This window comes from Gadus chalcogrammus, chromosome 12, assembly GCF_026213295.1.
Source record: "Gadus chalcogrammus isolate NIFS_2021 chromosome 12, NIFS_Gcha_1.0, whole genome shotgun sequence".
In the NCBI taxonomy this organism is placed as follows: domain Eukaryota; kingdom Metazoa; phylum Chordata; class Actinopteri; order Gadiformes; family Gadidae; genus Gadus; species Gadus chalcogrammus.
In genome coordinates this window covers 6,460,549-6,485,548 of record NC_079423.1, presented here as the reverse complement: position 1 = coordinate 6,485,548, position 25,000 = coordinate 6,460,549, and the positions used below count along the sequence as shown (strand labels likewise).

The 25,000-nt window shown below is 43.8% G+C and overlaps 16 non-coding genes across 16 annotated transcripts; all 16 read right to left on the bottom strand.

Moving 5' to 3' along the window:
• Positions 1 to 498: 498 nt before the first annotated feature.
• On the bottom strand, positions 499 to 617 carry LOC130400708 (5S ribosomal RNA). Its single transcript, XR_008903184.1, has one exon. It is a non-coding gene; the product is annotated as a 5S ribosomal RNA (ribosomal RNA).
• Positions 618 to 1,147: 530 nt separating this feature from the next.
• LOC130399540 (5S ribosomal RNA) lies at positions 1,148 to 1,266 on the bottom strand. The gene has a single exon (XR_008902046.1). It is a non-coding gene; the product is annotated as a 5S ribosomal RNA (ribosomal RNA).
• Positions 1,267 to 1,785: 519 nt separating this feature from the next.
• Positions 1,786 to 1,904, bottom strand: LOC130400697 (5S ribosomal RNA). The gene has a single exon (XR_008903173.1). It is a non-coding gene; the product is annotated as a 5S ribosomal RNA (ribosomal RNA).
• Positions 1,905 to 2,432: 528 nt separating this feature from the next.
• LOC130400685 (5S ribosomal RNA) lies at positions 2,433 to 2,551 on the bottom strand. The gene has a single exon (XR_008903162.1). It is a non-coding gene; the product is annotated as a 5S ribosomal RNA (ribosomal RNA).
• A 529-nt stretch (positions 2,552 to 3,080) lies between these two features.
• LOC130400674 (5S ribosomal RNA) lies at positions 3,081 to 3,199 on the bottom strand. The gene has a single exon (XR_008903151.1). It is a non-coding gene; the product is annotated as a 5S ribosomal RNA (ribosomal RNA).
• Positions 3,200 to 3,728: 529 nt separating this feature from the next.
• LOC130400662 (5S ribosomal RNA) lies at positions 3,729 to 3,847 on the bottom strand. The gene has a single exon (XR_008903140.1). It is a non-coding gene; the product is annotated as a 5S ribosomal RNA (ribosomal RNA).
• A 519-nt stretch (positions 3,848 to 4,366) lies between these two features.
• Positions 4,367 to 4,485, bottom strand: LOC130400651 (5S ribosomal RNA). Its single transcript, XR_008903129.1, has one exon. It is a non-coding gene; the product is annotated as a 5S ribosomal RNA (ribosomal RNA).
• A 529-nt stretch (positions 4,486 to 5,014) lies between these two features.
• Positions 5,015 to 5,133, bottom strand: LOC130400640 (5S ribosomal RNA). The gene has a single exon (XR_008903118.1). It is a non-coding gene; the product is annotated as a 5S ribosomal RNA (ribosomal RNA).
• A 3,522-nt stretch (positions 5,134 to 8,655) lies between these two features.
• On the bottom strand, positions 8,656 to 8,774 carry LOC130401061 (5S ribosomal RNA). Its single transcript, XR_008903523.1, has one exon. It is a non-coding gene; the product is annotated as a 5S ribosomal RNA (ribosomal RNA).
• Positions 8,775 to 15,377: 6,603 nt separating this feature from the next.
• LOC130395528 (5S ribosomal RNA) lies at positions 15,378 to 15,496 on the bottom strand. Its single transcript, XR_008898576.1, has one exon. It is a non-coding gene; the product is annotated as a 5S ribosomal RNA (ribosomal RNA).
• A 485-nt stretch (positions 15,497 to 15,981) lies between these two features.
• LOC130400672 (5S ribosomal RNA) lies at positions 15,982 to 16,100 on the bottom strand. Its single transcript, XR_008903150.1, has one exon. It is a non-coding gene; the product is annotated as a 5S ribosomal RNA (ribosomal RNA).
• A 528-nt stretch (positions 16,101 to 16,628) lies between these two features.
• On the bottom strand, positions 16,629 to 16,747 carry LOC130401180 (5S ribosomal RNA). The gene has a single exon (XR_008903642.1). It is a non-coding gene; the product is annotated as a 5S ribosomal RNA (ribosomal RNA).
• Positions 16,748 to 22,506: 5,759 nt separating this feature from the next.
• On the bottom strand, positions 22,507 to 22,625 carry LOC130400629 (5S ribosomal RNA). The gene has a single exon (XR_008903107.1). It is a non-coding gene; the product is annotated as a 5S ribosomal RNA (ribosomal RNA).
• A 529-nt stretch (positions 22,626 to 23,154) lies between these two features.
• On the bottom strand, positions 23,155 to 23,273 carry LOC130400617 (5S ribosomal RNA). Its single transcript, XR_008903095.1, has one exon. It is a non-coding gene; the product is annotated as a 5S ribosomal RNA (ribosomal RNA).
• Positions 23,274 to 23,801: 528 nt separating this feature from the next.
• Positions 23,802 to 23,920, bottom strand: LOC130399524 (5S ribosomal RNA). Its single transcript, XR_008902030.1, has one exon. It is a non-coding gene; the product is annotated as a 5S ribosomal RNA (ribosomal RNA).
• A 529-nt stretch (positions 23,921 to 24,449) lies between these two features.
• On the bottom strand, positions 24,450 to 24,567 carry LOC130395293 (5S ribosomal RNA). The gene has a single exon (XR_008898366.1). It is a non-coding gene; the product is annotated as a 5S ribosomal RNA (ribosomal RNA).
• Between the last annotated feature and the right edge of the window lie 433 nt (positions 24,568 to 25,000).

Below are 25,000 nucleotides of genomic sequence, written 5' to 3'. Positions count from 1 at the left end.
CAGTAGCACATAAGGAGTGAGAAAGCTGCTGAGGCTCGACGTTACACTTTTACAAAAACAATCATTAGTTAGATATAAACGGCAGTAATTGATTCAGTAGGACTCCTTATCCATGTAAACGATCATTGTGACATCTGAATTCATTAATTATCTGAAATACACTGCGTGTGCGTGTGATGTTAAATGTTTGAACCAAGGTTAACGGTTAAAGTGTCAGAGAATGGGTGGTGATTTTTTGACGTCCTCCCATGATCTGAAGTGAGCGTGCGTGTTTGTGTTGGTGAAAGTTTAAGAAATGTACAACTGTCGGTTCAGCTCTCTGGTGCTCCCTGCTGGCAGTATCACTATACTGTCCTCATGTTTCACAAAAATAGTTTTGAGAGACGTTGTCAGTTTTTGTATGTTGCTTAAATCCTCCAAAGCGGTTGGCAGTAAACATCAGGTCACGGTACGCCACGGTAGGCCACGGAGGCAATGAGCTCGAGTTGAAAAAGAAAAAGCTTACAGCACCTGGTATTCCCAGGCGGTCTCCCATCCAAGTACTAACCAGGCCCGACCCTGCTTAGCTTCCGAGATCAGACGAGATCGGGCGTGTTCAGGGTGGTATGGCCGTAAGCAATTAGTGCAGGCGCAAAACCAGGTTTTATACAGTAGCACATAAGGAGTGAGAAAGCTGCTGAGGCTCGACGTTACACTTTTACAAAAACAATCATTAGTTAGATATAAACGGCAGTAATTGATTCAGTAGGACTCCTTATCCATGTAAACGATCATTGTGACATCTGAATTCATTAATTATCTGAAATACACTGCGTGTGCGTGTGATGTTAAATGTTTGAACCAAGGTTAACGGTTAAAGTGTCAGAGAATGGGTGGTGATTTTTTGACGTCCTCCCATGATCTGAAGTGAGCGTGCGTGTTTGTGTTGGTGAAAGTTTAAGAAATGTACAACTGTCGGTTCAGCTCTCTGGTGCTCCCTGCTGGCAGTATCACTATACTGTCCTCATGTTTCACAAAAATAGTTTTGAGAGACGTTGTCAGTTTTTGTATGTTGCTTAAATCCTCCAAAGCGGTTGGCAGTAAACATCAGGTCACGGTACGCCACGGTAGGCCACGGAGTCAATGAGCTCGAGTTGAAAAAGAAAAATGCTTACAGCACCTGGTATTCCCAGGCGGTCTCCCATCCAAGTACTAACCAGGCCCGACCCTGCTTAGCTTCCGAGATCAGACGAGATCGGGCGTGTTCAGGGTGGTATGGCCGTAAGCAATTAGTGCAGGCGCAAAACCAGGTTTTATACAGTAGCACATAAGGAGTGAGAAAGCTGCTGAGGCTCGACGTTACACTTTTACAAAAACAATCATTAGTTAGATATAAACGGCAGTAATTGATTCAGTAGGACTCCTTATCCATGTAAACGATCATTGTGACATCTGAATTCATTAATTATCTGAAATACACTGCGTGTGCGTGTGATGTTAAATGTTTGAACCAAGGTTAACGGTTAAAGTGTCAGAGAATGGGTGGTGATTTTTTGACGTCCTCCCATGATCTGAAGTGAGCGTGCGTGTTTGTGTTGGTGAAAGTTTAAGAAATGTACAACTGTCGGTTCAGCTCTCTGGTGCTCCCTGCTGGCAGTATCACTATACTGTCCTCATGTTTCACAAAAATAGTTTTGAGAGACGTTGTCAGTTTTTGTATGTTGCTTAAATCCTCCAAAGCGGTTGGCAGTAAACATCAGGTCACGGTACGCCACGGAGTCAATGAGCTCGAGTTGAAAAAGAAAAAGCTTACAGCACCTGGTATTCCCAGGCGGTCTCCCATCCAAGTACTAACCAGGCCCGACCCTGCTTAGCTTCCGAGATCAGACGAGATCGGGCGTGTTCAGGGTGGTATGGCCGTAAGCAATTAGTGCAGGCGCAAAACCAGGTTTTATACAGTAGCACATAAGGAGTGAGAAAGCTGCTGAGGCTCGACGTTACACTTTTACAAAAACAATCATTAGTTAGATATAAACGGCAGTAATTGATTCAGTAGGACTCCTTATCCATGTAAACGATCATTGTGACATCTGAATTCATTAATTATCTGAAATACACTGCGTGTGCGTGTGATGTTAAATGTTTGAACCAAGGTTAACGGTTAAAGTGTCAGAGAATGGGTGGTGATTTTTTGACGTCCTCCCATGATCTGAAGTGAGCGTGCGTGTTTGTGTTGGTGAAAGTTTAAGAAATGTACAACTGTCGGTTCAGCTCTCTGGTGCTCCCTGCTGGCAGTATCACTATACTGTCCTCATGTTTCACAAAAATAGTTTTGAGAGACGTTGTCAGTTTTTGTATGTTGCTTAAATCCTCCAAAGCGGTTGGCAGTAAACATCAGGTCACGGTACGCCACGGTAGGCCACGGAGGCAATGAGCTCGAGTTGAAAAAGAAAAGCTTACAGCACCTGGTATTCCCAGGCGGTCTCCCATCCAAGTACTAACCAGGCCCGACCCTGCTTAGCTTCCGAGATCAGACGAGATCGGGCGTGTTCAGGGTGGTATGGCCGTAAGCAATTAGTGCAGGCGCAAAACCAGGTTTTATACAGTAGCACATAAGGAGTGAGAAAGCTGCTGAGGCTCGACGTTACACTTTTACAAAAACAATCATTAGTTAGATATAAACGGCAGTAATTGATTCAGTAGGACTCCTTATCCATGTAAACGATCATTGTGACATCTGAATTCATTAATTATCTGAAATACACTGCGTGTGCGTGTGATGTTAAATGTTTGAACCAAGGTTAACGGTTAAAGTGTCAGAGAATGGGTGGTGATTTTTTGACGTCCTCCCATGATCTGAAGTGAGCGTGCGTGTTTGTGTTGGTGAAAGTTTAAGAAATGTACAACTGTCGGTTCAGCTCTCTGGTGCTCCCTGCTGGCAGTATCACTATACTGTCCTCATGTTTCACAAAAATAGTTTTGAGAGACGTTGTCAGTTTTTGTATGTTGCTTAAATCCTCCAAAGCGGTTGGCAGTAAACATCAGGTCACGGTACGCCACGGTAGGCCACGGAGTCAATGAGCTCGAGTTGAAAAAGAAAAAGCTTACAGCACCTGGTATTCCCAGGCGGTCTCCCATCCAAGTACTAACCAGGCCCGACCCTGCTTAGCTTCCGAGATCAGACGAGATCGGGCGTGTTCAGGGTGGTATGGCCGTAAGCAATTAGTGCAGGCGCAAAACCAGGTTTTATACAGTAGCACATAAGGAGTGAGAAAGCTGCTGAGGCTCGACGTTACACTTTTACAAAAACAATCATTAGTTAGATATAAACGGCAGTAATTGATTCAGTAGGACTCCTTATCCATGTAAACGATCATTGTGACATCTGAATTCATTAATTATCTGAAATACACTGCGTGTGCGTGTGATGTTAAATGTTTGAACCAAGGTTAACGGTTAAAGTGTCAGAGAATGGGTGGTGATTTTTTGACGTCCTCCCATGATCTGAAGTGAGCGTGCGTGTTTGTGTTGGTGAAAGTTTAAGAAATGTACAACTGTCGGTTCAGCTCTCTGGTGCTCCCTGCTGGCAGTATCACTATACTGTCCTCATGTTTCACAAAAATAGTTTTGAGAGACGTTGTCAGTTTTTGTATGTTGCTTAAATCCTCCAAAGCGGTTGGCAGTAAACATCAGGTCACGGTACGCCACGGTAGGCCACGGAGGCAATGAGCTCGAGTTGAAAAAGAAAAAGCTTACAGCACCTGGTATTCCCAGGCGGTCTCCCATCCAAGTACTAACCAGGCCCGACCCTGCTTAGCTTCCGAGATCAGACGAGATCGGGCGTGTTCAGGGTGGTATGGCCGTAAGCAATTAGTGCAGGCGCAAAACCAGGTTTTATACAGTAGCACATAAGGAGTGAGAAAGCTGCTGAGGCTCGACGTTACACTTTTACAAAAACAATCATTAGTTAGATATAAACGGCAGTAATTGATTCAGTAGGACTCCTTATCCATGTAAACGATCATTGTGACATCTGAATTCATTAATTATCTGAAATACACTGCGTGTGCGTGTGATGTTAAATGTTTGAACCAAGGTTAACGGTTAAAGTGTCAGAGAATGGGTGGTGATTTTTTGACGTCCTCCCATGATCTGAAGTGAGCGTGCGTGTTTGTGTTGGTGAAAGTTTAAGAAATGTACAACTGTCGGTTCAGCTCTCTGGTGCTCCCTGCTGGCAGTATCACTATACTGTCCTCATGTTTCACAAAAATAGTTTTGAGAGACGTTGTCAGTTTTTGTATGTTGCTTAAATCCTCCAAAGCGGTTGGCAGTAAACATCAGGTCACGGTACGCCACGGAGTCAATGAGCTCGAGTTGAAAAAGAAAAAGCTTACAGCACCTGGTATTCCCAGGCGGTCTCCCATCCAAGTACTAACCAGGCCCGACCCTGCTTAGCTTCCGAGATCAGACGAGATCGGGCGTGTTCAGGGTGGTATGGCCGTAAGCAATTAGTGCAGGCGCAAAACCAGGTTTTATACAGTAGCACATAAGGAGTGAGAAAGCTGCTGAGGCTCGACGTTACACTTTTACAAAAACAATCATTAGTTAGATATAAACGGCAGTAATTGATTCAGTAGGACTCCTTATCCATGTAAACGATCATTGTGACATCTGAATTCATTAATTATCTGAAATACACTGCGTGTGCGTGTGATGTTAAATGTTTGAACCAAGGTTAACGGTTAAAGTGTCAGAGAATGGGTGGTGATTTTTTGACGTCCTCCCATGATCTGAAGTGAGCGTGCGTGTTTGTGTTGGTGAAAGTTTAAGAAATGTACAACTGTCGGTTCAGCTCTCTGGTGCTCCCTGCTGGCAGTATCACTATACTGTCCTCATGTTTCACAAAAATAGTTTTGAGAGACGTTGTCAGTTTTTGTATGTTGCTTAAATCCTCCAAAGCGGTTGGCAGTAAACATCAGGTCACGGTACGCCACGGTAGGCCACGGAGTCAATGAGCTCGAGTTGAAAAAGAAAAAGCTTACAGCACCTGGTATTCCCAGGCGGTCTCCCATCCAAGTACTAACCAGGCCCGACCCTGCTTAGCTTCCGAGATCAGACGAGATCGGGCGTGTTCAGGGTGGTATGGCCGTAAGCAATTAGTGCAGGCGCAAAACCAGGTTTTATACAGTAGCACATAAGGAGTGAGAAAGCTGCTGAGGCTCGACGTTACACTTTTACAAAAACAATCATTAGTTAGATATAAACGGCAGTAATTGATTCAGTAGGACTCCTTATCCATGTAAACGATCATTGTGACATCTGAATTCATTAATTATCTGAAATACACTGCGTGTGCGTGTGATGTTAAATGTTTGAACCAAGGTTAACGGTTAAAGTGTCAGAGAATGGGTGGTGATTTTTTGACGTCCTCCCATGATCTGAAGTGAGCGTGCGTGTTTGTGTTGGTGAAAGTTTAAGAAATGTACAACTGTCGTTTCAGCTCTCTGGTGCTCCCTGCTGGCAGTATCACTATACTGTCCTCATGTTTCACAAAAATAGTTTTGAGAGACGTTGTCAGTTTTTGTATGTTGCTTAAATCCTCCAAAGCGGTTGGCAGTAAACATCAGGTCACGGTACGCCACGGTAGGCCACGGAGGCAATGAGCTCGAGTTGAAAAAGAAAAAGCTTACAGCACCTGGTATTCCCAGGCGGTCTCCCATCCAAGTACTAACCAGGCCCGACCCTGCTTAGCTTCCGAGATCTGACGAGATCGGGCGTGTTTTTTTTTTTTTTTTTTTTTATTAAAATTCCGTATTTACCGTAATTTACAATCTTTTACGGTCATAACCAAACACAGTATGACACACAGAAGACATACAGACAGTTGATAATCACAAATGTACGCAACAATCATATAGAGAGGTTAACCCTAATCATACACAACAAACATTTGCGTCGGAGTGGTCTGCCAGGTCTTAACAAGCAGGAAAAACAATGCCCACACTACACACTAAATCCTAACGTCCCTGATTCCGTTACCATGACTAAAGTGCTGTTCCTAACAAAATACTTATGAAAATCCTCCCCTTCCCATCATTCAGAACCTCCTTCACATTCCCAACCACATCCTCCTTTACAAGTATTGCCACACCACACGATCTTGCCGTCCCACAATTGACGAATAACAGTCCCCTCCATTTCTCCTTGATTTCTGGCATTTTAGCCTGTGTCCAGTTTGTTTCCTGCAGCACTAAAATATCGGATTTAAAATTGATTAACACCTCATCAAACTTCGCCATATTGTTAAGACCGTTGATATTAATTGATGTGAGTGTGACCATTGAAATCAAAAGACACAGAGTGGGTATTACTGTTAAAATCAATTTTTTTTTTTACGTACCCCTTTCTTTTTCAAGTTCCTCTGTTCCTCATCGGAATCAACCCCTCTCCTGCGTCTGACCCTGGGCGCCCTCTCCCTACAAACACCCAACGCCTCATTCCCAGACTTATTCTCCCTCTCCCTTCCATCAGCCAGTGTGGGGGGGGAAATTATAGGCGCCATACCACGCCAATGAGACGCGTCGGCTGTAGCCTCAATAGTCACAGCACAAGACCCCCAGGCTGCATCTTCCTCTACTGTAGGCCACCCGGGCGCCTGTAAAGAGAGGAGCCCCGCTTGAGAACTCCTGCCCCCCCCCAACCCTGTGCCCCCATCTCCCCCTGATGCCGGGGCCATTGACACAACCAAATCCACTTCTAGGCTAGCCCCCGTGCCATGTCCCGCCTCGTTCCCCAACTGTCCAGACCCCCGCGGCACCTTGGCTACGCCCTCCGCTGGTGTAGGGTGCCCAGATGCCGGTAGAGAGGAAAGCTCTCCTTGAGAGCTTTGCCCCCCGGGCAACCCCATGCCCCCCACACCCGGGTCCTTCAGCACAACCTGTAGCTGACTGTCCAAGACTGTCTCCCCGTCAGACAGCTCCCCGTGCTCCATCTCCTCTTCCGCACTCTCTTCCCCTCCACTTTCCTCACTCTCCAACGATACAGCCCTTGAGTCTGGGTCAACTGAGAGGGCACCCCCTCCCACCTGCTCCTCCTTACACACACAATTTCCCTTTCTATTACCACACTCTCTGCATTTAATCACAGCCACACACTCCCTTGCATAGTGTCCCTGCTTCCCGCACTTCCGACAGAGGAAGTCAGGACAGTCCCTCACTATATGTCCAGGCTGGATGCACAATCTACACACCTTTAATTGTCTGTCATGGATGACTCGGAAATATTCAGCACCCTTTTCAGTGTCAAAACGTGTGGACCAAGGCAAGGACCGTACTTCCTTGTTAAACTTCACCTTAACAAACCGTGTACCCTCACATATGGTCATCCCAGGCCACTTCCTCCTTGCAATCGGCGAAACTGCCTCCACACCCCAGTCCGCAAGCTTCTTCAGAATCTCCTCATCCGTAATGTACACTGGTAGACTCATAAAGGACACCACCATCTCATCTGCAGTCAAGTCTTTTGCGACGACGCTGGTCCCCCTTATCCTAAAACCATCCAACAATCGCCTCTTCCCGTTGGGGTGATTCATCGTTACTTCATATTGGTTCAATGAGAGGTAGCGACATCCCAAGACCAATCCACATACACTCTGCATCGCCCTTAGCATCTCCATCATCGGGATTTTCTCCTCTCCCACAAGCTCCACAGCCACAGACAACTCCCTGCAGTAGCTCGGGCCACCATCCGCAACCTTGTCCTCCTTCTCTCTTGTTGCTCTCTCCGCAGTCACCGGTCTCCCGCCTAGTACGTCCTCCGATGTCCTCTTCGCCACACAACCACCATCCGTCACCGCAGCAGGAGCCGTGTTCCGTTCCATGCCGTCTTCCATTCGAGTTTTCGAAACCGCGTGAGACATCGAAAAAAAACCGAACTAAAGTATACTAATACTCCCCCAAACAGCAAGCTGTCGGGGGAATAAACGACTAGACGCAAAACTAACCAAAAAAATATCTATAAATACTTGATTTACCACCAAAAGAATCCTCGCTCCAACACCGTCCTCCTCTCACCACTCAAGCACACCAAACACTTCCTCAATGGGCGTATCACTTCCTCAATGGGCGTGTTCAGGGTGGTATGGCCGTAAGCAATTAGTGCATGGCGCAAAACCAGGTTTTATACAGTAGCACATAAGGAGTGAGAAAGCTGCTGAGGCTCGACGTTACACTTTTACAAAAACAATCATTAGTTAGATATAAACGGCAGTAATTGATTCAGTAGGACTCCTTATCCATGTAAACGATCATTGTGACATCTGAATTCATTAATTATCTGCAATACACTGCGTGTGCGTGTGATGTTAAATGTTTGAACCAAGGTTAACGGTTAAAGTGTCAGAGAATGGGTGGTGATTTTTTGACGTCCTCCCATGATCTGAAGTGAGCGTGCGTGTTTGTGTTGGTGAAAGTTTAAGAAATGTACAACTGTCGTTTCAGCTCTCTGGTGCTCCCTGCTGGCAGTATCACTATACTGTCCTCATGTTTCACAAAAATAGTTTTGAGAGACGTTGTCAGTCTTTGTATGTTGCTTAAATCCTCCAAAGCGGTTGGCAGTAAATCAGTCACGGTACCACGGTAGGCCACGGAGGCAATGAGATCGAGTTGAAAAAGAAAAATCTTACAGCACCTGTTATTCCCAGGCGGTCTCCCATCCAAGTACTAACCAGGCCCGACCCTGCTTAGCTTCCGAGATCAGACGAGATCGGGCGTGTTCAGGGTGGTATGGCCGTAAGCAATTAGTGCAGGCGCAAAACCAGGTTTTATACAGTAGCACATAAGGAGTGAGAAAGCTGCTGAGGCTCGACGTTACACTCTTACAAAAACAATCATTAGTTAGATATAAACGGCAGTAATTGATTCAGTAGGACTCCTTATCCATGTAAACGATCATTGTGACATCTGAATTCATTAATTATCTGAAATACACTGCGTGTGCGTGTGATGTTAAATGTTTGAACCAAGGTTAACGGTTAAAGTGTCAGAGAATGGGTGGTGATTTTTTGACGTCCTCCCATGATCTGAAGTGAGCGTGCGTGTTTGTGTTGGTGAAAGTTTAAGAAATGTACAACTGTCGGTTCAGCTCTCTGGTGCTCCCTGCTGGCAGTATCACTATACTGTCCTCATGTTTCACAAAAATAGTTTTGAGAGACGTTGTCAGTTTTTGTATGTTGCTTAAATCCTCCAAAGCGGTTGGCAGTAAACATCAGGTCACGGTACGCCACGGTAGGCCACGGAGTCAATGAGCTCGAGTTGAAAAAGAAATAGCTTACAGCACCTGGTATTCCCAGGCGGTCTCCCATCCAAGTACTAACCAGGCCCGACCCTGCTTAGCTTCCGAGATCAGACGAGATCGGGCGTGTTCTTTTTTTTTTTTTTTATCTTTTTTTATTATTTTCCAGTTCACACATTTACAGCAACCGATAACAGAGTATTATTTACATACATCATCTCTGGGGAAACAAAAACTTTTACAAACCCAACTTAATCTCCTTCCCTTATCCTCCCCACATCAATTAATCCCAATGAAGGCAGGACAAATATTGCGCCAAATCAAAAAATACAGCTCAATCTGCATGACCCGGTCTTTTCACCAGTTAAACACAATCTCCCCTCCCTCCCCTTCAGAGACTAATTTACTCCCACTCAAAAAGAAATTTTCCGCCTTGTCTCCTCCATACTTATACATTAAGTTCACATCTCTTTTCATTATTGATTTAAACAACATTTTTATTTTCGCTTTCCGCCCCTCAAAGTGTGCGTAGTTCCTCCTGCAGACGACCGCGAGTCTGGCATGGCTCAAAACAAAATTCATTAGACAAAAATTAACATTTATTCTTTTTTCAAACGTACCAAACAAAAACAATGTCCTCCACCCTCCCTCCAAGTCTAAATCAGCAGCCCAGTTTTCTTTCAACAGTTCTTTCAAAAACTCAAAGAAATCAACTAACTCCCCACAGTCCAAAAAATAATGTAAAAAGCTCTCATGACCACTTTTGCAAACATCACACATCACATTTACATCATTATTAATCTTATTTAGCACCACGTTTGTATAAATCCTATTGTGTCTGATCAAGAAATCGTTGTTCTCACACTCTATACTATTATACCTTATCCCCATATTTGACCATATTTTCTTTACATTCATACCCACAAACACTCTGCTCCACACTTTCTCAGCTGCCGGCTCCTTCATCACATCCACTATCAACCATCTGTATACTTTCTTCACACTCATTTCTCCAATTTTAGTCTTTTTCCCATTCTCCATCACATATAGCTCAGGCATACTTGTTTCTCCCTTCACCACACATTCACTTTGGATGATCCTGGCCCACTCTAAGGGTATACTGGTTTTAATCTTTTCATATATTTTATTTATTTTCTCTCTATTATCCATCCCCTCCACCTCGCATACCTGATCATAAATGCAATTGTTTCTCAAGAATCCTGGGATGACCTCATAAATGATGTCCTTTATTTGTCTAATCCCTCCTTCTATGAATTTGGGCTCATATAATGTTTTGCCATTGTGTTTAATTTTTTCGTTTAAAAACAGAGGCAGTTTTACCAACGGTTGTATCCTCTCGCATTCATATTGCATCTTCGGTAGGAATTTCCTCCAGGCTTCAAAGACCTCCCTATAAAATTCTGGTATGGTTATCGTCATTGACTGTTTTAGGCCCATGTACCACACATACTGTCCTATGCCACCCACATCATTCATATATTTCTCCATAAAATCCTTCCACCCATATTTATATCCTCCCACAATATATTTCTTCACCGTTTTAATCCTTAATGCTGTCTTTTTTGTTTCTATATCTAATAAATTCAGCCCTCCTTCACACCTTTTTCCCACCATTGTCCCATGTGCAATCTTAACTCCCTTCCCCTCCCATATAAAATCACACACAATTTTGTTAAGGTCGTTCTTAACCCATATTGGCATTTCTAATACAGACAACACATACACATAGCCTGATAGTAGCAAACTATTAACCACTGTAACCTTTCCCTTTAACCTGAGCTTCCTTGCCTTCCACCTCCCACATACAGTTTTTATTTTGTTGATAACTCCTGTCCATGTTGTCTCAGTTGCCTCTTTAGTTTCAACACCTAAATATATGCCCAACACTTTAATATACCTATCCTGCACCCTTAAACCTACTCCCTCTCTCTCTATGTTACCTATATACATTATTTCGGATTTTTCTTTATTTATTCTCGCGCCCGACGCTCTCCCATATATCTCTGCCAATTCTAGCACCCTTTTCACACTGTTCCCATCCCTCACCGTTATTGTTGTGTCGTCTGCATATTGATTTATTGTATGTATGCTCCCAGATGGTAGTTGTATGCCCTGAACTCTTGCGTCGTTTTTAATTAGTAAGGCCAGGGGCTCTGCTGAAATGGCATAGAGCAACGCCGATAGGGGACATCCCTGCCTTATCGATCTCCCAAGACAAAATCTGTCAGTCAGCACTCCATTTACTTTGACACAGCTCCTTGCACCCTCGTACAACCTCCTGACCCACCCCACTAATCTCTCTCCAAATCCAAATCTCACCAGTAATCTAAATAAAAACTCATGCTCCACCCTATCAAATGCTTTATTCCAATCTATAGCTAACACTATTCCCCCTGCCCCGTCTCTCTTCATGAATTCTATTGTATCCCTAACTGTCGCTATTGTGTCAGCTATATCCCTACCTGGTATACTGTAACTTTGAGATGTTTTAATTATATTCCCTATCACTCGTTTTATTCTGTTAGCCAACACCTTGGCCAGAATTTTGTAATCTACATTTAGCAGACTTATAGGCCTATAATTCTGCAAGTCTAGTTTACTTCCTTTCTTCTTAAAAACTAAGGTAATCACACCTTCTACCATCCTACCCTGCACTATCCCTGTTTTCTCAGTCTCCCTGAATACCTCTACTAAAATTGATGCCATCTGCTCCTTATATACTTTATAAAATTCAATCCCTATCCCATCACTCCCAGGACTCTTCCCGCTTTTCAGCCCCTCTATCGCCTCCATCACCTCCATCCTACTTATCTCTCTGTCACACCATTCACTATCGTCCACACTCAGCTTGCTTTCTACACTATCCAGTACCTCCACTATACTGTCCTCCTCTAATCCACCCCTCTGATATAACTCCCCATAAAACTCTTGCACCCTCTCCAGTATGGCCACATAGTCTGCTACTACCTCCCCCTCCTTTTTCCTGATTTCATGTATATATGTCCTGCTTTGTTTGCTTTTTTCTAGGCCCAGAAAATACGCTGTGCACCTTTCTCCCTCCAGCGCATATTTAGCTTTGCTCCGTAAAATTGCTCCTCTACATTTCTCTGCCTCATATCTCTGAAGTTCCATCTTTACCTCTATATAATTCTCCATGCTGTAACCTTCTTCATTCTCTGCTTTACTCAGCTCTACCCTCAGTCTTTCCCTCAACTCCTTCTCATTCTTCATCATTTTCACTTTTCTTTTCTTACTGTACCAAATGCTTATTGATTTAATCTTATTCTTCACTTTCTCCCATATCTCCCCAATCTGAGTATCTGCCCTATTCTCTTCAACATATTCTTTAATTTTCTCATTCTCCATATCTAATAACTCCCTAATCTGTTGTTTATATTCATCCTCTTCAATATAACCTGCATTCAAAATCCACATCCCTCCCCCTATCTCCTCTCTCCCTACTTTAATTCTGAATCTCACCCCATCGTGGTCACTCAGTGCATTTATTTCATGTCTTATTCGGTCTATATGTTTTATGTTCTCTCCCTGTGTTAAAACCAAATCTATCCTGCTTTGTTTCAGTACACCATCCCTCATTTGTCTCCTGGTGAATTCCCTCCTCTCTGGATTCTCATTTCTCCACACATCTACTAAATTCTTGTCCTTCATCATGTCTAACAAGCTCTCCCTCGACTTTTCCCATCTGAACACTACACCTTGCCCTATATCTAACCTGCTACATTTAGTATTAAAATCCCCTACTATTATACATCTCCCAATCACTAGCCCTTTCAGCTCCTCTATTATAATTCTTTTATCTATTTCTATATTCGGAACATATATATTAATTAGTCTAAACAACACATTTTGATACTTAAACTCTATGACTATTATCCTCCCTGTCCTATCTTTATATATCTCTTTTATCTCATCTACCCTATGTTTTTTAATCATTATAGCCACCCCTCTTGCGTTCTTAGCCCCGTTATTATAATAAATCCCCCCCCCCCACACCTCCTTCACCTCTATAACTTTTACGTCATCCCAATTTGTCTCCTGTATGCATAGGATGTCACTTCTATATATATTTAAAAGTGACCTCAGTTTGCCCCTGTCCCTTAAACCATTCACATTAACAGAAGTTACTGTGGTCATGAGAGCTAAAAGAAAGAAAATATTTAAACCAAAAACCAAAGCAAGACTCACATGCCAGACCGCGGTCCTTTACTTCTCACTCCCCGTGTCTTCTCCTCCTCTGCTTTCCTTTTGGCGGCCAGTTCTTTTGTCTTCTTCCCTCCTTTTCGTCCTCTGCCCTCCTGTCTTTGCTCCTCATCTATTTTTTCCACCGGTTGTTCTGCTCTCCCTCGTTCACCGTCTGTAGCCTCCGACACATCATCGTACTCCGCTTTTCCCCCCTGCTCCATCATCTGTTCGTCACCGTCCTTCTCAGCACTGTCGCCGCTGTCAGATCTATACCGCCAATCCAGTTCTTTTTCCGCTTCCTCGTTCTCACCTCCCGTCTCCTCTTCAGCTCCCCTTCCGTCATCGTTCTCTCCGTCTTTATCCTCCATCTGTTCTCCTCTCTCCTCCTCCCTCGCCGCTGCGTTCCGTTCCTCACACTCCCGCGCATAATGCCCTGTCTTCTGGCACCTGAAGCACTTGAAATCAGGGCACTCCCTGAAGATGTGTCCTGGCTTGATGCAGAGTCGGCACACCCGCACCTGTCGATCATGTATCACTCTAAAGTACTCCGCTCCTCTCAGTGTCTCTAACTTGGTTGAGTACGGGAGCGATCGTACCTGCTCATTAAAGCGGACTTTTAAAAATCTTGTCCCGTCCGCAATCTCCGTCCCCGGCCACTTGCGCCGTTTGATGACAGATATTGGCCGCACACCCCACTCCTCCAGCCTTGCCAGTATTGTTGCATCTTCCATGTAAACAGGCAAGTTAATAAATGACACCACCATGTCACTGTTCACAATCTCCCTGCCATGCACTAAGGCTCCTTTTACACGCACGCCGTCCAGGAGCTTGCGCTTTCCCACCTCATCCTTCATGGTGATTTCATAGTTTTTTTTCCCCTCTCACACGGCATCCGCTCACCACTCCACATTGCACTGCCACTTCCCGCAGAATATCCATCATAGAAATCACCGCTGTTCCCTCCACCTCAACGTCCACTGTCAGCTCTTTCCCGTACTCTTTCTGCCGTCCTTCTCCCGTTTCTGGCCGATTCTCAATCCCATTCCTTCCCTCTTCCTCCAGTGCTCCAACTCCACTGCTAGGCATTGTCTGCTCCGGTCCTTTGTCTGCTGCCATGTGGTCCATCCGTCAAATGAAAGCCTCCCCAAACAGCAAAAAAAGCTGTGGGGAGATTTAGAACTATAATTAAATTACGATTTTGTCAAAATAATATAATCTACAAATCAACAAGAAGAAAAAACACCAGGCTGCTGTATCAGCCTACTCTGCCAACAAACTTTTTCCTGCTTCCTTCACTTCCTGCTTTGCGCACCTGAACGAGATCAGACGAGATCGGGCGTGTTCAGGGTGGTATGGCCGTAAGCAATTAGTGCAGGCGCAAAACCAGGTTTTATACAGTAGCACATAAGGAGTGAGAAAGCTGCTGAGGCTCGACGTTACACTTTTACAAAAACAATCATTAGTTAGATATAAACGGCAGTAATTGATTCAGTAGGACTCCTTATCCATGTAAACGATCATTGTGACATCTGAATTCATTAATTATCTGAAATACACTGCGTGTGCGTTTGATGTTAAATGTTTGAACCAAGGTTAACGGTTAAAGTGTCATAGAATGGGTGGTGATTTTTTGACGTCCTCCCATGATCTGAAGTGAGCGTGCGTGTTTGTGTTGGTGAAAGTTTAAGAAATGTACAACTGTCGTTTCAGCTCTCTGGTGCTCCCTGCTGGCAGTATCACTATACTGTCCTCATGTTTCACAAAAATAGTTTTGAGAGACATTGTCAGTCTTTGTATGTTGCTTAAATCCTCCAAAGCGGTTGGCAGTAAACATTAGGTCACGGTAGGCCACGGAGGCAATGAGCTTGAGTTGAAAAAGAAAAAGCTTACATCACCTGGTATTCCCAAGCGGTCTCCCATCCAAGTTCTAACCAGGCCCGACCCTGCTTAGCTTCCGAGATCAGACGAGATCGGGCGTGTTCAGGGTGGCATGGCCGTAAGCAATTAGTGCTGGCGCAAAACCAGGTTTTATACAGTAGCACATAAGGAGTGAGAAAGCCACTGAGGCTTGACGTTACACTTTTACAAAAACAATCATTAGTTAGACATAAACGGCAGTAATTGATTCAGTAGGACTCCTTATCCATGTAAACGATCATTGTGACATCTGAATTCATTAATTATCTGAAATACACTGCGTGTGCGTGTGTATGGGTGGTGATTTTTTGACGTCCTCCCATGATCTGAAGTGAGCGTGCGTGTTTGTGTTGGTGAAAGTTTAAGAAATATACAACTGTCGTTTCAGCTCTCTGGTGCTCCCTGCTGGCAGTATCACTATACTGTCCTCATGTTTCACAAAATAGTTTTGAGAGACGTTGTCAGTTTTTGTATGTTGCTTAAATCCTCCAAAGCGGTTGGCAGTAAACATCAGGTCACGGTACGCCACGGTAGGCCACGGAGGCAATGAGCTCGAGTTGAAAAAGAAAAAGCTTACAGCACCTGGTATTCCCAGGCGGTCTCCCAACCAAGTACTAACCAGGCCCGACCCTGCTTAGCTTCCGAGATCAGACGAGATCGGGCGTGTTCAGGGTGGTATGGCCGCAAACAATTAGTGCAGGCGCAAAACCAGGTTTTATACAGTAGCACATAAGGAGTGAGAAAGCTGCTGAGGCTTGACATTACACTTTTACAAAAACAATCATTAGTTAGATATAAACGGCAGTAATTGATTCAGTAGGACTCCTTATCCATGTAAACGATCATTGTGACATCTGAATTCATTAATTATCTGAAATGCACTGCGTGAGCGTGTGATGTTAAATGTTTGAACCAAGGTTAACGGTTAAAGTGTCAGAGAATGGGTGGTGATTTTTTGACGTCCTCCCATGATCTGAAGTGAGCGTGCGTGTTTGTGTTGGTGAAAGTTTAAGAAATGTACAACTGTCGGTTCAGCTCTCTGGTGCTCCCTGCTGGCAGTATCACTATACTGTCCTCATGTTTCACAAAATAGTTTTGAGAGACGTTGTCAGTTTTTGTATGTTGCTTAAATCCTCCAAAGCGGTTGGCAGTAAACATCAGGTCACGGTACGCCACGGTAGGCCACGGAGGCAATGAGCTTGAGTTGAAAAAGAAAAAGCTTACAGCACCTGGTATTCCCAGCCGGTCTCCCATCCAAGTACTAACCAGGCCCGACCCTGCTTAGCTTCCGAGATCAGACGAGATCGGGCGTGTTCAGGGTGGTATGGCCGTAAGGAATTAGTGCAGGCGCAAACCAGGTTTTATACAGTAGCACATAAGGAGTGAGAAAGCTGCTGAGGCTCGACATTACACTTTTACAAAAACAATCATTAGTTAGATATAAACGGCAGTAATTGATTCAGTAGGACTCCTTATCCATGTAAACGATCATTGTGACATCTGAATTCATTAATTATCTGAAATACACTGCGTGTGCGTGTGATGTTAAATGTTTGAACCAAGGTTAACGGTTAAAGTGTCAGAGAATGGGTGGTGATTTTTTGACGTCCTCCCATGATCTGAAGTGAGCGTGCGTGTTTGTGTTGGTGAAAGTTTAAGAAATGTACAACTGTCGGTTCAGCTCTCTGGTGCTCCCTGCTGGCAGTATCACTATACTGTCCTCATGTTTCACAAAACAGTTTTGAGAGACGTTGTCAGTTTTTGTATGTTGCTTCATTCAACACCAAATGCTAAGCTACCCAAAGCTAAAGTTACATGTATCAGCCGGATTAGCCCGTCACTCAAATCAACCCTGCCACTGAAGAACCGGTTCCTGCCACTTCAAGAGTCCACGAACGCGCCTGCCACCGATGCACCCCTGAGCCCCGAGATGCGTCCGGACGGACAGTGCGGACAGAGACGGAACAACCAGTCGCCACGGATGCGGGCTGCGCATGCCTCGGCCACCTGTGCAACATTGACCCCTGAAATGTGTCCGCACAGACGGTACGGGCAGACATGGAACAACCAGTCGCCACGGAGGCGGGCTGCGCATGTGTCTGCCACCGTCCAACAAGGGCCCATCTCAGAGAAAGCAGATGAACCAGACATTCTGATTATAGGAGACTCAACTATCAAGGATATAACCGGTAAGAAGATCAAAACATGCATCTTCCCATATGGAATGGTTAGTCATATCAACCATAAACTAGACAAAGTCATATTGGAGAACCCCAAAATCTCACAGATTATTGTGCATGCAGGATTTAATGATGTTCAAAGAGAACAGTCAGAACTTCTGAAGAGGGATTACATTGATCTATTGGATACACTGGACAAAATTCACATCAAGTCTTCCATCAGTGGACCCATACCAACAGTTGACAGGGGAATAAACAGATTCAGTCGTCTACTTGCACTGAATACATGGCTTTCCAGAGTCTGCAATGAAAGAGGAAGGGACTTTATTGACAATTTCAACTTATTCTGGGGGCGCAAATATCTTTTCAAAGCAGATGGCCTACACTCAAACAGGTTAGGCTCAAAACTGTTGAGGGACAATCTTCTCTTCTCGCTTTACGCACAGGCCACAATCTTGCCATGGTCTGACGCACAGGCCACAATCAGAGCACTGGTTGAGAAGAAGCGAGACTACAGCCTCCCCCACACAACTACTCTGCCACTATCTGACACACAGATAGCAGACAGCCCACAGACCTTGAAGAGAGACAACAGCCCGCCCGACGCCATCAACACTGTGCCCTCCCCCATCGCTGATGCTGGCTTGGCGAGGAACGGCCACCCCCCTCCTCTGCATTCCCCCATCGACGATGACCTCCAGCCTCATCTCTCCCATAGCCACAACAACAACTCCAGCTGGGATAGAGTCTCCGATGTCTCCCTTTGCGATTTTCCAGCCGAATTTAAGAAACTGGAATATGCTGGCATCAAACTTGCATCTGTGTCAATGATAGCATCGCCACGTCATGGCCGCAGGACGCTAACACCCAGGAGGATGGCGCCCCACCCCCACCACCGTACTGATAGTAGTCCTGAGTATTACTGAGACAAAAAAGGGTTCAGCCGTAGACACAGTATAAAGGAAGTTTCTCATAATCTGCTGAACCCAAGGTTGCCTACGTCAAAGCAGGGCAACTTTCGCATTCATGCTGTAACCACTAAGAGAGTAAACAAAGGGAAACTTAGACACACTGCTAACCTCACAAATCTCATATCTATTGCCTCCAAACCAAAACACCTTAAAGCCTATCAACAGCACCATCAGGATGGCTCTACTTAATGTGAGGTCTCTTAATAACAAATCATTTTTAGTTAATGATCTTATTAACACTTCTAAACTGGATTTTATGTTTTTAACTGAAACATGGCTGGAACAAAATAACAGTGCAACCGTTCTGATAGAGACAGCTCCTCCCGACTATAACTTTTTTGATGCATGTAGATCTGGAAAAAGAGGTGGAGGGGTTGCTGCTATATTTAAAAATGTATTTCAGGGGAAACAGATGTTATTTGGTGATTTTCCATCGTTCGAATACCTTAGTGCTGTATTGAAATGCTCCCCCAGAGTTCTCCTATTAATTATTTACAGGCCACCCACATATTCTGCAAATTTTTCGATGACTTCACAGAATTATTGTCGTAGCATCTCCACAGAATTTGACTGTCTAGTTATAACTGGTGACTTCAATTTTCATACTGATGATTTGAATGACAAGTGTGCCAAAAAACTTTTTACCATTTTGGACACATTTGAACTGTCTCAACATGTGAAAGAGGCTACTCATTGTAAGGGGCACACTCTAGACCTGGTTATCACAAAGGGCCTCAATGTTTCTGATCTCTCTGTGACTGATCCTTCCTTGTCTGACCACTTTTGTGTTTTCTTTAACATATCTTTTATTCCCGACATACAGACAAAATCAAACACTGTCAAAAAAACGGTATATCAATGAAGATTCTAATGTACTTTTTTAAAAAGGCCATCTCCTTGCTACCACCTCTAAACCCATGTTCTGCTGATGATCTTGTAGAAAACTTTAATTTGAAAATTTTGAAAGTCATAGATATCATTGCACCTTATAAGGTTAAAACGATTTCTGGAAAGCAAAAGGCACCCTGGAGAAAAAGCTGCTGTCTGTAACAGCACAGAAAAAAGAATGCAGGAAGGTTGAACGCATCTGGCGTAAAACAAAACTTCATATTCACCATGATATCTATAAAGAGAGCCTCCGTGCCTACAATTTAGACTTAAAAAATGCTAGAGAAACATTTTTTCTCCAATATCATTAAAACCAACACTAATAATGCAAAAACCCTATTTGCAAACTGTTGACAGACTGACCAACCCCCCAACAGAAAGTCCACCTGATCTCCATTCCACGCAGAAATGCAATGAGTTTGCAGCTTTTTATATTGATAAAATTGGAAGGTATCAGACGCGCCATCAATATCTCCACGTCAAACAAAAATGTTGGACTACCACCCTGTTCAGGCAAAAATTACGTGGCAAGGATGGGCATGCTTTGATGTTATAGACTCTCAAATCTTGTGGAAACTGTGACACAACTAAAGCCATCCACCTGTTGCCATTGATACTATACCTACCAACCTCTTTAATAATGTTTTCGACTAGCCTAGCAGTAGACATATTGCAGATAGTTAACAACTCTCTCCAGTCCAGGCAAAGTTCCAAAAGCTTTGAAAACTGTAGTTATTAAACCCCTTTTAAAAAGCGGAGCCTAGATGCCTCTATTATTAACAACTACAGACCAATATCAAATCTACCCTTCATAGGTAAAATCATTGAGAAAGTTTTCCTCCAGCAACTAATCACTTCCTGGGCATCAACTGGTTGCTATGGACACCTTCCAATCAGGATTTTCGACCCCTGCACAGCACTGAGGAACCGCCCTTATTAAAGTTGTAAACGACATCCGTCTTAACACAGACTCTGGCAAAACCTGCAATACTAATGCTACTTGACCTCAGTGCTGCATTCGACACTGTAGACCATACATTACTTCTGGAAAGGTTAGAAAACTGGGTGGGGCTTTCAGGCACTGTCTTAAATTGGTTCAGGTCCTACCTACAAAATAGGAACTACTTTGTTTCCATTGGCGACTTTGTATCAGAATCAACCAACGTGACATGTGGAGTACCATAAGGTTCGATCTTAGGACCCTCTTTATTCAACATCTACATGCTCCCACTAGGGCAAATCATGCAAAATAACAATATTGACCATCATTGCTATGCTGATGACACGCAAATCTATGTATCGCTATCACCAAATGACTATCGGCCCATAGATCTGCTGTGCCAGTGCATTGAGCAAGTGAAGGAATGGATGTGCCGAAATTTCCTTCAACTAAATGAGGACAAAACAGAGATAATTGTATTTGGTTCTAAAACGGAAAGGCTTAAAGTAACCCAACACCTTCACTCTCTGTCCCTGAAAACCTCAATCAAAGCCAGAAATCTAGGGGTTATCATGGATTCAGATTTACATTTTGACAGTCACATCAAATCAGTTACAAAATCGGCATATTATCACCTTAAAAATGTAGCAAGACTTAGAGGGCTCATGTCCACCGAAGACTTACAAAAACTTGTACATGCCTTTATCACTAGTAAGCTTGATTACTGCAATGGTCTCCTCACAGGTCTCCCAAAACAAACTCTGAGGAAGCTTCAGCTTGTTCAGAATGCTGCTGCTAGAGTTCTAACAAAGACCAAAAAATTTGATCATATTACACCAATTCTGAAATCGTTACATTGGCTTCCTGTAGGTCAGAGAATTGATTTTAAAATCATGTTGCTAACCTATAAATCCCTACATGGTTTAGGCCCAAAATATTTAACTGATATGCTTCCACTACATCAGCCTTCTAGACCACTAAGATCCTCTGAGACCAATCTGTTAATTATCCCCAGAGTAAACACAAAACATGGGAAAGCAGGATTTAGTTACTATGCAACAAATAGCTGGAATAAACTCCCAGAGGATTTAAGACTTGCCCCAACTCTGAGCACCTTTAAAACAAGACTGAAGACTTTTATGTTTGCTATAGCCTTCTGCTAAAATCTTAAATACATTGCACTTTCTAAAAAGCTTTTTAACTTTGCCTCTATTTTTTATTTAATACTAAAATGCCTTTTTAATTTACCCATTTCTTTGCATATGTTTTTCTTTTACTTATCTATTATTATTTTATTTTATTGTATGACAATGTTTATATGTGAAGCACTTTGAGTCTGCCTTGTGTATGAAAAGTGCTATATAAATAAAGTTGCCTTGCCTTGCCTTGCCTTAAATCCTCCAAAGCGGTTGGCAGTAAACATCATGTCACGGTAGGCCACGGAGGCAAATGACTCGAGTTTAAAAAGAAAAAGCTTACAGCACCTGGTATTCCCAGCGGTCTCCCATCCAAGTACTAACCAGGCCCGCCCTGCTTAGCTCCGTATCAGAACGAGAATCGGGCGTGTTCAGGGTGTAATGGCCCGTAGCAATAGTGCAGCGCAAAACCATGTTTTATACAGTAGCACCATAAGGATTAGAAAGCTGCTGAGGCTCGACTACAACCTTTTACAAAAACAATCATGTAGTTAGATTAAACGTCAATAATTGAATTCAGTATGACTCTTTATCCAGTAACGATCATTGTGACATCTGAATTCTTAATTATCTTGAAATACACTCGTGTGCGTGTGATGTTAAATGTTTGAACCAAGGTTAACGGTTAAAGTGTCAGAGAATGGGTGGTGATTTTTTGACGCTCCTCCCATGATCTGAAGTGAGCGTGCGTGTTTGTGTTGGTGAAAGTTTAAGAAATGTACAACTGTCGGTTTCAGCTCTCTGGTGCTCCCTGCTGGCAGTATCACTATACTGTCCTCATGTTTCACAAAAATAGTTTTGAGAGACGTTGTCAGTTTTTGTATGTTGCTTAAATCCTCCAAAGCGGTTGGCAGTAAACATCAGGTCACGGTACGCCACGGTAGGCCACGGAGGCAATGAGCTCGAGTTGAAAAAGAAAAAGCTTACAGCACCTGGTATTCCCAGGCGGTCTCCCATCCAAGTACTAACCAGGCCCGACCCTGCTTAGCTTCCGAGATCAGACGAGATCGGGCGTGTTCAGGGTGGTATGGCCGTAAGCAATTAGTGCAGGCGCAAAACCAGGTTTTATACAGTAGCACATAAGGAGTGAGAAAGCTGCTGAGGCTCGACGTTACACTCTTACAAAAACAATCATTAGTTAGATATAAACGGCAGTAATTGATTCAGTAGGACTCCTTATCCATGTAAACGATCATTGTGACATCTGAATTCATTAATTATCTGAAATACACTGCGTGTGCGTGTGATGTTAAATGTTTGAACCAAGGTTAACGGTTAAAGTGTCAGAGAATGGGTGGTGATTTTTTGACGTCCTCCCATGATCTGAAGTGAGCGTGCGTGTTTGTGTTGGTGAAAGTTTAAGAAATGTACAACTGTCGGTTCAGCTCTCTGGTGCTCCCTGCTGGCAGTATCACTATACTGTCCTCATGTTTCACAAAAATAGTTTTGAGAGACGTTGTCAGTTTTTGTATGTTGCTTAAATCCTCCAAAGCGGTTGGCAGTAAACATCAGGTCACGGTACGCCACGGTAGGCCACGGAGTCAATGAGCTCGAGTTGAAAAAGAAAAAGCTTACAGCACCTGGTATTCCCAGGCGGTCTCCCATCCAAGTACTAACCAGGCCCGACCCTGCTTAGCTTCCGAGATCAGACGAGATCGGGCGTGTTCAGGGTGGTATGGCCGTAAGCAATTAGTGCAGGCGCAAAACCAGGTTTTATACAGTAGCACATAAGGAGTGAGAAAGCTGCTGAGGCTCGACGTTACACTTTTACAAAAACAATCATTAGTTAGATATAAACGGCAGTAATTGATTCAGTAGGACTCCTTATCCATGTAAACGATCATTGTGACATCTGAATTCATTAATTATCTGAAATACACTGCGTGTGCGTGTGATGTTAAATGTTTGAACCAAGGTTAACGGTTAAAGTGTCAGAGAATGGGTGGTGATTTTTGACGTCCTCCCATGATCTGAAGTGAGCGTGCGTGTTTGTGTTGGTGAAAGTTTAAGAAATGTACAACTGTCGGTTCAGCTCTCTGGTGCTCCCTGCTGGCAGTATCACTATACTGTCCTCATGTTTCACAAAAATAGTTTTGAGAGACGTTGTCAGTTTTTGTATGTTGCTTAAATCCTCCAAAGCGGTTGGCAGTAAACATCAGGTCACGGTACGCCACGGTAGGCCACGGAGTCAATGAGCTCGAGTTGAAAAAGAAAAAGCTTACAGCACCTGGTATTCCCAGGCGGTCTCCCATCCAAGTACTAACCGGGCCCGACCCTGCTTAGCTTCCGAGATCAGACGAGATCGGGCGTGTTCAGGGTGGTATGGCCGTAAGCCAATTAGTGCAGGCGCAAAACCAGGTTTTATACAGTAGCACATAAGGAGTGAGAAAGCTGCTGAGGCTCGACGTTACACTTTTACAAAAACAATCATTAGTTAGATATAAACGGCAGTAATTGATTCAGTAGGACTCCTTATCCATGTAAACGATCATTGTGACATCTGAATTCATTAATTATCTGAAATACACTGCGTGTGCGTGTGATGTTAAATGTTTGAACCAAGGTTAACGGTTAAAGTGTCAGAGAATGGGTGGTGATTTTTTGACGTCCTCCCATGATCTGAAGTGAGCGTGCGTGTTTGTGTTGGTGAAAGTTTAAGAAATGTACAACTGTCGTTCAGCTCTCTGGTGCTCCCTGCTGGCAGTATCACTATACTGTCCTCATGTTTCACAAAAATAGTTTTGAGAGACGTTGTCAGTTTTTGTATGTTGCTTAAATCCTCCAAAGCGGTTGGCAGTAAACATCAGGTCACGGTACGCCACGGTAGGCCACGGAGGCAATGAGCTCGAGTTGAAAAAGAAAAAGCTTACAGCACCTGGTATTCCCAGGCGGTCTCCCATCCAAGTACTAACCAGGCCCGACCCTGCTTAGCTTCCGAGATCAGACGAGATCGGGCGTGTTCAGGTGGTATGGCCGTAGGCAATTAGTGAGGGCGCAAAACCAGGTTTTATACAGTAGCACATAAGGAGTGAGAAAGCTGCTGAGGCTCGACGTTACACTTTTACAAAAACAATCATTAGTTAGATATAAACGGCAGTAATTGATTCAGTAGGACTCCTTATCCATGTAAACGATCATTGTGACATCTGAATTCATTAATTATCTGAAATACACTGCGTGTGCGTGTGATGTTAAATGTTTGAACCAAGGTTAACGGTTAAAGTGTCAGAGAATGGGTGGTGATTTTTTGACGTCCTCCCATGATCTGAAGTGAGCGTGCGTGTTTGTGTTGGTGAAAGTTTAAGAAATGTACAACTGTCGGTTCAGCTCTCTGGTGCTCCCTGCTGGCAGTATCACTATACTGTCCTCATGTTTCACAAAAATAGTTTTGAGAGACGTTGTCAGTTTTTGTAT